The 7,408-nt window shown below is 38.0% G+C and overlaps 1 long non-coding RNA gene across 1 annotated transcript in view; it reads right to left on the reverse strand.

Moving 5' to 3' along the window:
* Positions 1 to 3,608: 3,608 nt before the first annotated feature.
* The window catches only part of LOC109392508 (uncharacterized), a 27,206-nt gene continuing 23,406 nt past the window's right edge, over positions 3,609 to 7,408 (reverse strand). Inside the window, exon 3 of the long non-coding RNA XR_002126069.1 lies at positions 3,609 to 3,664. This is a non-coding gene — a long non-coding RNA (uncharacterized LOC109392508). The remainder of the gene's footprint in view (positions 3,665 to 7,408) is intronic.

A 7,408-nucleotide genomic window follows, 5' to 3' on the forward strand; every position in this document is an offset into this window, starting at 1 on the left:
AGCTCTCAGGAAAGGCTTCTCCCTGCCTGTTAATTTCTCACGGTATGGCAAAGGCCTGTGTTTTCCTGCACTGCTTCCTCCTGATCTTAATAAAAATGACTAACATTTATCAAGCATGTATTATATGCCTGGCACTGTCCTAAGACTTAACATGAATTAGCTCATTTGATTATCACAATTATTATGATTTACCCCACTTTTGGATGAGGAAATTGCAGCCAGAAAGGTTAAGCAACATTCCCAAGGTCATTCTCAACACAACGGGCAGAGTGGAGTTGCTGCAGAGACCCCTCAGCCATTACGCAAGACTCCTTCCCATCTACATTTAGATTTCATTGCTGTTCTTACAAACCACAGCATACACAGATATGGTCTCATATCTTCTGTTCAACTTTATCCTTCACCTTTCAGACTCACTGATAGTGTCCTTCTGCGTTTACTCTAACATGAAGTCATCCAATTTCTCTCGTTTTTTGAACCATGGTAATTTACTTGTAAGAGAACATTAAAAATCAGCATGTTACTGACAAGGAACTATAGACCTTGAAGGTGCTTTATCTTCTTTTCTGATACCATCTAATCTGATTTGGCAACAAAATTGATAGAGCACAACCAATCTCATTTTTTTCCAATGGTCCATCCAATAAAAACAAAAATGTAAATTATTTAGTATGAGTGGATAGACACATAAATATAAATTTCCAACCTCCTACCTCCACTCTGGTCATTCCTTTTACCATTATGACAGCTGCTAAGTTTCTCCATAATGTGTGATACTCATTTTCATCCGGTCTATTTCTCTCCGAACTTGTCTTTCATGGATGAGGACCTAATTGCCCTTAGATCCTGTTATTCTCTTGTCTTGTCTATCAGCTGCTCTAAATGAACCCATCCATGGTGATGGGAAAAAGATAATTAATATCATGGAGAGAAGGGGAAATAAATAGAAAGAGAAGTTATTGTGAAGTATAGGAAGTTGAAAGTCGTATGTTTTAAAGGAGTTATCTTTTGGTTATCAGGACCTGATTTTTTTAGTACTCATAATTTTATCTCTTTGTTTCTTTTCAGTTCCCATTTACATTTTTTGGCCTAGTGAAAGGCATATGAACTAGGGAAGCAGAAAGACCTTTTAACAAAGAGACTTTCTCTCCCTAGATGAGTGATCTGAAGCAACCTATTTACCTTATGTCAGCCCCAGTTTCTTCATCTATAAAATGGAGATAATAACACACACAAAAGTGTTGTTGTAAAGAGTAAATTAAATTATACCTATAATGAACCTAGGACAGAGAATGGAACACAGTACGTATAAATGTAAACATATACATGCTTAGCAGACATAAATGATGGTTCCCTTCCATGTTCACTCATATTCACCTAATATTTAATATGGATTTATAATTATTGTAACATATATATATATATATATATATATATAAAAATTTGGATACATTGTTTAGAGAAAAAATAACTTTTATTACAAACAAGTATATATCAATAGACAGAAAGAAATGATTTGAAGGATTAGTTCACTTCTTGTTTAATAAGGACAGATAAAAAACGAAGCAGGCTTGAAAATGCCATACTTCAAAATGAGAAGTTCTAATATTATTTCAGAAGAATTTCATTAAGTTCTAATAATTAACAAGCATAAATTAATACACAGGGTTGTCAAATCTAATTCTAGGCAAGTTGAAGAAGACAATATAAGCTCTAATAAAGTTTTCACATCCTGAATTCATTTTCAATAAAATACTTTTTTAACAAAATACATCTTCGTGTTTCTCACTATTCATTCAGTGATATTTTCCTTTGGTAATAAGTTTTTCAAGAAATATTGCTAGTGAAGGCTAAAATGGAGTGAAAGCTCTTCTTTGCTTCAGATGTAAGTCCTTTTGTGCCAATACCTACTTGATTTGCTTATTAATGGTCCTGCAGGCATAGGAATATTTAATATGTATACCACACAACAATGAAAGGTCTCCTTTTTAATTCAACCAAAGCTCCCACCTTCTTTTCTTTTAGAAATGATATATAACCGATAAGCAGACACTTTGCTAACACTTCTAGGACTAACCATGTGATGGTGGGCAAGTTACTCAACAACAAACCACTCAGGTTCTTCATCTGCAAAACAAGATCAGACCAGACATTTCCCTGTGATTCCCCCCACCTTCTCTCACATGAATTAAACAGATATGAGACAATGACTGACTGTACACAGTACAAAGTGAGGAGACAGAGGAGGATGAGAGAGAAAAAGATAAAATATTCACAGCCTTTCCCCAAAGGATCTGTGAGCCGGTAGGTGTATCATCAAGGAAGCTAGGCTCCATCTACGGTCCATTCCTCTCCCCACAAAAGAACGAAGCTGGGTCCCAGACTCTCAGCGCTCTCGCCGACCATATACGTTCACCCCATAAATGGATAGCAAATGAGAACGTGGGCATAACTTACTCTGTCTAACCAGGAAAGAAAACCAGTGCTCTTATCCCACTAATCGACGTCTTTGCTTCCTTTGTGACACAGAGAGCCTATCATTTCTGACATATAGTTATTATTTCAGATGACTTTGCCCGCAGATTGAATAATCACCTTCAGATTGCTCATGTTGGACCAGCTGCCCCAAGGACATCTTTGTTCCTAGTTCTCCAATTTCAGCAGTTTGGGTAGAGAAACAGCGCTGACTCTCAGGCAAGAGCCGGCCTTCTCCTCCCTTATTCTTTGGTTGCAGTGTTTGCCTGTCTGCACCTTTAATTTCATCTTCCCTGGTTCTGAAGTTTATGATAACCTTGCTTTTCTTCATTCTCTAGAATTCATTTCTTAACTCATTTTAAAAATGAAAGGGGAAAGCTATCCTTTCATTTTCCAATCTTTAACTACTTCCAGGCTTCAAAGTTGTGTTTTAAAACTAAAATGACTTGTATTTTTCTATCACATGATGCAGAGTGCTTTTTAGTCACAGCTTTAGAGACTTTACCATTATTTCACTTTTCTAACTTCCATCTTTGAAACCCTCTAAATGTCCTTGCAACTTCACATGACACAAGGATAAAGGAAAAATTGAAACGTGAGCATCCTCTTTACTGGTCTTGAATATCCAGGCGGAGTTTCCATTGTGTGACGCAAAAATCTTAATTCATAGCGAATTTCTATTTCTGGGAAAATGCTGGTTCTAAGTAGCAGAACCCAGAAATATCACGTAACTATTTGGGGGAGGAGATTGTATCATGAACATTCCTCCAGCACATTTTAAATTTGTCAGTTAACTGATTAAAATTGGAATTAATGCAATTATAATGAAGGAGCTTCAAAGGCAGAAAAATCAAGCTACCTATTAATGTCACAGAAATCTGATTATGACTTCTTATATAACCAAACTAAAAAAGAAATTGCTTTACAAATGTAATGGTTTCTAATATGTTCATTGCGTTTCTATAATTTCCTTTTTTAAAAGTATGCTTTATCATTTTCTTTGTTTCATATGTAATATATATTTCTACCAGTGTTCTTTGACATTTACGGCTTACTTTCCCTCATCAGTGCCTAACCTGCCCCACCCCCCAGCTTTGACTTTGCATATGACCTATCCTGCTACTCACCATGTTCAAGATCTTGGAGATACATTGAACTCTAAAATGTCTCCTGCTACCTCTGAGAGAATCTGTTGGTAAAACACAGGCATACTTGGCATTAGCATTCAATGTCATGTGTTAGCCAGGCTACAAAAGGTAATATTGACCTATGTGTAAGAACCCAAAACAACACCAAACTTTCATTATCCTGACTGTTCAACAATCACTAAAGATTCAAATACACAAGACTTTAGGCCAGAGATCGCATACCCCATAAGCCAGCCCTTACCATCTGTAAGGGAGCCTTGGCTATGCACTGCTGGGGGAGCACGGCTGACTAACATTCCCCACTGCCACTTCACTGGAGCCCCACTGTGGTCCTGCTGTGACCACATCTTCCCCAGGCTGCAGGGTACTAACAGAGTCCAGGCTATGGGAGATGGGGTGGGGGACTCCTCTAATGGTTACCGGTAGCTTTGGCTCCAGGCCTCCCCTTCAGTTTGGACAAACTTTCTTGCGACAGTGCCACAGTCTGAGGTTCTTCCTCTCCACCCCTCCTTTCTTCCCCCTCTTTCCACAGGTGTCAGACCCTGCATTACAGTCTGGAGGTTCTTCCTGCCTATGCCTGCTGCCTCCTCCTTATCCTTCACAGGCATTTCCTCCATAAATCTCTTGGATGTCTAATCCTGCCTTGGGTGTTTGCTTCTCAGAGGAGAAAGCTGATAAAGGTGGTTTTGGAGTTGGAGGCCTGGCCTGGCAAAGAAGACACTCCTGAGTAGTATTTAGGCCATCGATGGCTCCTGACACAAGATGGCAGCCCAACTGCTGAATGTTTCACTGGCTGTGACCTGGGAAAACATGCTGCTGAAGGTAAACGCCTTTGCAGGCATGACTTTTCAATCATTTGAAAGATCACTAGGATGTGTTGCTGCCTGCAGGAGGATGATGAGAAACAAGGGCTGTTCACAACCAGTGCAGCAGTTCTCAACCCTCCTAATGCCGTGACCCCTTAATACAGTTCCTCATGTTGTGGTGACCCCCAACCATAAAATTATTTTCGTTGCTACTCTATAACTGTAATTTTGCTACTGTTATGAATCGTAATGTAAATATCTTTTTGTTTTCCGATAGTCTTAGGTGACCCCTGTGAAAGGGTCGTTCGACCCCCAAAGGAGTCGCGACCCACAGGTTGAGAACTGCTGATTTACAGGCTATGTGTGAGAGACAGAAGCTCTCTGCTAGTTTACAGAGAGGTCTTTACCTACTTTTCTCTCCCTACGCTAGTTTTCTAATTGATACTAATTTGTGAATTTACTATATTTAATACATCTTTTAAATGTTTTTAATACACCTTAAATGCTTTAGAGCAGGACATAAACTATAATAATACAGTAACTAATTCATCTAATATGAATGTCAGGGTGATTTAATGGGGTTTTCAGTGAGCAGGGGAAATACCCTTACTAGATACACAGTGTGAGATCATTGTAGACCTGTCTAAAGGAACTTTCACAGAACCCTCTGGACTTTCTTATCCAACCCTACAAAATACAAAGTAGGATCTTCCTTCCTCACATCCTCTCATCTGTCTTACTTCCAGCTTCCCTTTGCTTCATTTCTTTATTCTTTATTTCTATCGGCTTCTCCCAAAAATATTTACAGCAGCTCTAACCCAGAACTATTGTAGTGAAGACTGAGATGGTGTCTCTTGAAATCTCCATCTGTTAATTTTCCCCGGTTCATGGAAGTCTACTCTTAAGATTAATTAAATCTCAAGGATAAATACCAGGGAGCCCATGCTTGGTAATCCTCCTCCCTGGCCAGGCCTCCTTGGAGTGGGAGCTGCAAGGCCACACCAGAGTTAAGTCCAGCTCTCTACCCCAGATTCAGGGGGACTGTGCTGTGCTGAGCAAATGGCAATGACACGTGTAAAGCATGGCACCTTCCCCAGAGCAGAAAGTCAAAACAAAAAATAACAACAAACTAATGCTAGTGTAACATGTCAAAATTGCTCAGAAAGAGGGGAGCTCAAGATGGGGACAGATTTGGACAATCGATTCATATGAAGAAGCCTGGGAGTGCTGAAATACATATAATAGCATATTCAAAGGAATAGGGGCTCACAGGCCTGACTGGAGAAATAGGTTAACATTTGGGATCGTGAAAGATAAAATTGGACAGAGATTTGAACTTATTTTATGGGCAAAAAGGAACTATTGGGAGTTTTTCATGTTGGGATTATGCCTAGTGATAGGTTTTGCAAAAAGAATTGGAGACAGTAAAGCTCTGAATTTCTTGTTGTGATCCGAGACAAAAGTAGTAACCATTTCAGCCTGGATGAAAAACAGTGAAACTGGAGAGAAAAGACAGATGAACGGGAGATTGCAAAATAAGAATTGGCAGAATAGTTTCTTTTTCTCTCCTTCCCTTTTTTGTGCAAGTTGTTATTTTATTTTTTTTTATGATCTCTTATGTTGTAATCATCAGATCTGACCTTTCCCTTCATTTTTTTTTCCTTCCTGCACAGGAAGAGATAAATTAGCTCCACATTCTTTTTCTTTTAAATTTGTCTGCCTGAATTAAATTAAAATCAAAATTGGAGCTCAGACTGCTCTTAAAATATAGAACAAAAACATTCTTCGCGATCTGATTACAAAATAGCATTCCAGGTTTTAAAGTTTGTTTAATTTAATTTTTATTTTTGACCATTATAAAATTGGTTCTGTACATAATATTTAAATTTTGGAAGTAATGAAATAGAAAGAGGTAGCTGAAAATTAAAAAACAAAACAAAACAGCGCATCTTTTATTTTTGTAAGATTTTGAATATCGAGTTTCTGCCAAAACATTCTATAATGAGATTGATATTTACACCTAAGTCACAGAATCAAAGTGTCTTGCTCTAATAATGGTAATTAACTAAACTGTTGTAGGAATTTTCAGTATCAACTTATAAAACACAGATGTGACATTCTGTTCTCAGAATCGCCAAGAGGCAAAGTAAAGTTACACCCAAGGCCATTAAGGGGCCAGATCCCAATGACCAGTGCACTTGATCACTGATACAGTCTTCCTGCAAGTTTACCTTATCTCAGCATTATGTGGCCTTCTCAAAGGCTCTGAACTTGAGACTTCCCCTTACTCATTAATGCCTAATCAAAGTTGGTCAAACAAAGAATAATTTCAAAGTGCTTTACATAAGTAACATGTTAGGTCACACAAAGATAATAAAGAAGATTTTGAAATGGAGAAATAGCATGTTACTGCACAGAATACTGTAGGCTTGTAATACCATGGGATTTGTGTATATGAACATAGCAAAGATAGAGTAAAAATATGGTATAAAGATAAAAAATGGCACACCTGTACAGGGCACTTATCATGAATGGAGCTTGCAGGACTGGAAGTTGCTCTGAGTGAGTCAGTGAGTGAGGGTGAGTGAATGTCAAGGCCTAGAACATCACTGTACATGATTGTGGACTTTATAAACACTGGACATGTAGGTTACACTAAATTTATAAAACAACATGAGATTAAATCAAACATAAGAGAAAATGATGCAATCAGAAGACATGGTTAACAAGAAAAGACACATGCTGCTGCTTCCAGCATAACACAACATGCTTTTTACAGCAAACTTGTTTTATAAGTAGAAAGAGTATGTGCTATAATAATGATAAAAGCTACAGTATGGTCAGATGGCCAACAGGCATATGAAAAAATGTTCAACATCACTTAGCATTAGGGAAATGCAAATAAAAACCACAATGAGATACCACCTCACCCCGGTCAGAATGGCTATCATCAATAAATCAACAAACAACAAATGCTGG

This window comes from Hipposideros armiger, unplaced genomic scaffold (assembly GCF_001890085.2).
Source record: "Hipposideros armiger isolate ML-2016 unplaced genomic scaffold, ASM189008v1 scaffold_333, whole genome shotgun sequence".
NCBI lineage: Eukaryota > Metazoa > Chordata > Mammalia > Chiroptera > Hipposideridae > Hipposideros > Hipposideros armiger.